This window comes from Triticum urartu, chromosome 1A, assembly GCF_056163025.1.
Source record: "Triticum urartu cultivar PI428250 chromosome 1A, HENAU_Tu73, whole genome shotgun sequence".
Classification (NCBI taxonomy): Eukaryota; Viridiplantae; Streptophyta; class Magnoliopsida; order Poales; family Poaceae; genus Triticum; species Triticum urartu.
Genome location: NC_141873.1, coordinates 65594790 through 65597691, shown reverse-complemented (window position 1 = coordinate 65597691; position 2902 = coordinate 65594790). Strand labels below are relative to the sequence as shown.

The 2902-nt window shown below is 46.1% G+C and overlaps 1 long non-coding RNA gene across 1 annotated transcript; it reads left to right on the top strand.

Annotated features, from left to right (window-relative positions):
- The first annotated feature begins 560 nt into the window (after nucleotides 1-560).
- On the top strand, nucleotides 561-2163 carry LOC147990045 (uncharacterized). Its single transcript, XR_015602672.1, has 4 exons — nucleotides 561-634; nucleotides 727-789; nucleotides 880-959; nucleotides 1940-2163. It is a non-coding gene; the product is annotated as an uncharacterized LOC147990045 (long non-coding RNA).
- Nucleotides 2164-2902: the final 739 nt, after the last annotated feature.

The window sequence follows — 2902 nt, the reverse complement described above, 5'->3', positions numbered from 1 at the left end:
CCCGACCCCGAGCCGGACCCGACACCCCGACCCCGACACCGACACGGCACCCCGACCCCGACCCGGCACCCCGACCCGACACCCCGACCCCGAGACCCCGACACGGCACCCCGACACCGACAGGACACCCCGACCACCGACACCTCCCGAAAAGGTGTTCTTTGGCCTTCCAGAGGCCGACGGGGTCATATATTTGTGAATTATTAGTTAGGTCATATATTTTTCGATTTTGTTATGAAAAACATCATATATAATTGTGTTGATCGTGTAGTTTTAAATGTGCAGTTGTTTCATCGCTGCGAGGTTTGGTGTTCGACGACCTCGCCGTGCGTTTGACGAGCTCTGCCCCTGAGATAAGGCCTCGTGAACGGCCAGTGCAACTCGCCATCAAGGTTAGTGATACGTACTCAGTTATCTTTCTCCATTACATTGTGTGCGCTTCCATCAATGATTACAAATGGTCATGTGAGTGGTGTTGCAGGCTGCTATACAGAGTGAGAGAGATAGAACAGAGAAACTTCTGGCGGAGGCGGCGGAGAGGCAGCAGGAGTTGGAGGAGAGGACGACAAAGATGATGGAGGAGGAGAGGGCACGGAATGACATGCAGGCAAGGGCCATGTACGAGCTCCTTGTGGTAAGTTTCTTCTGTAGATTAGCCAAAACATTCATGTAGTGTTTGTCTCATTACTAACTAGTATGTCTGAGTCGTCAAAACCAAATGTGCAGTCTGTGTGCGAGAAGACAGGTCAGACCGCTCCGCCGATGCCAGTGATTGCTCCTGGGACCACGGTGAGTTTTATTTGAATGGACATTACTTGCTAGTCTTAACATTTGAGTGTCATCATGCTAACAAGACATTGGAAATGATCTTTGGTGCAGCGTAACTCCAGACAAGCATCGCACGATCCTTCTCCAGCTACTGACACGAGCCACCCCGCTCCTACACCTCCTACATCTTGGTAAGTTTATCTAGTGTTTTGCTTAACACATGCATAAAGACCTAGACTTAGCTTTATTTCCTCCAATGCTTACCATAATGACCTAGACTTAGCTTCTTCACCTCCAAAATGACTTAATAAGCTTACTGACCTCCAAAACCATCCATTTTACCTAAGTTAGCTCTAAAACGATCTGTACTTAGCTTACTTATGTCAAAAATTGCATAATTAGCTTAGTTAGCTTATAGACGATCCATTTTACCTAAGTTAGCTCTAAAATGACCCATTTTACCTAGGTTAGCTTATAAATGATCCAGTTCATCCAAGTTAGCTCAAAAATGACCCATTTTACCTAGATTAGCTCCTAAATGATCCATTTTACCTACGTTAGCTTTAAAATGACCCATTTCACCTAGGTTAACTCCAAAATGTCCAATCTTACCTAGGTTATCTCATAAACGATCCATTTCAACTAATTTAGCTCATAAACGATCCATTTCACCTAGGTTACCTAAAAAACGATCCATTTCACCTAAATTAGCTCTCAAATGATCCATTTCACCTAAGTTAGCTCAAAAAGATCCATTTCAACTAAATTAGCTCATAAATGATCCATTTCACCTAAGTTAGCTCAAAAACGATCCATTTCAACTAAGTTAGCTCATAAATGATCCATTTCATCTAAGTTAGCTAAAAAAGATCCATTTCACCTTAGTTACCTGAAAAACGATCCATTTGACCTTAGTTAGCTCATAAACGACCCATTTCAACTAAGTTAGCTCATAAATGATCCATTTCACCTCAGCTAGCTCATAAACGACCCATTTCAACTTAGTTAGCTCATATATGATCCATTTCACGTAAGTTAGCTCATAAATGACATACTCTTCTTGTTCTAGTCTTCTTCTTGTTCTACTCTTCTTGTTCTAGTCTTCTTCTTGTTCTACTCTTCTTCTTGTTCTACTCTTCTTGTTCTAACTTTCTTATTTTTCATTTTGCAGAGTTCATTCACTTGACGAAAGCTTGCATAGATGGAGTGCTCCTTATCCCTTTCTCTGTTTCTTTTGTATCGTTGAACTATGCATGTATAGTTGGATGAAACTATTGTAATATATATGGTTGGATGCCTCTATGTTGAACTTGTTATGTATGATGGAACTATGCATGTAATATATATGGTTGGATGATGAAGTTATGTGTTGGATATCTTATATGTTTGCTCTGTAATGGCCTTTTGAAATATATCTATATATGTCATCTATATTTGTGATGAAAATTGTTGGATTTAATAAAAAACAGATAAAAGAGCCAATATGCAGCTAGATCATTTCTCACAGCTGGATAAAAGGCCTCCTCCTCTCGTCGCCTTCGCGCGCGTGATCATTTCTCACAGCTGGCCTGCGTCATCGCCGTCCTCCTGGAGCCCTCTCCCCCTCCGTCAGCGCTCGTCGCCGCGTGCCCACGGGCAAGCTGTAGCCGACCGAGGCTTTAATGGCGTTCGTCTCCTTCTCCTCTTGTCCTCGAGCTCGCCCTCGTCTCTGTGATCCCTGCATCAATAGCTCATCACCTTCCCCGAGCCCATGCGTGAGCACACGCATCTGCGGCACCGGCCGCGTGTCCACGGCGACACCAGCTCAGCCTCTTCGCCCCGCGGCTACTTAAGCCCCTCCCCGAGCACTCCGAGCTCACCAGCTTCCTCACCTCACTCCCAGAAACCTCCCCGACCCATCCGTTCGACTCCAGCGCTCCTCTTCGCCTCTGTTGGCCGCCATGGTCGTCGCTCCCATCCGGCTAAATTGGCTCGAGCCGAAGCTCCTCTTCCCCTCCCACCACCACAATTGGCTTCCCTGTGCTCCTTCGAGCCGGCCCAATCGCTTGCCCCTCACCGGAGTTGGCCGTAGCCCCGAGCATCACCACCGCCCACCTCTCTGTCCTCCTCCAGCCTCCTCCCGTCACTGCTTCCC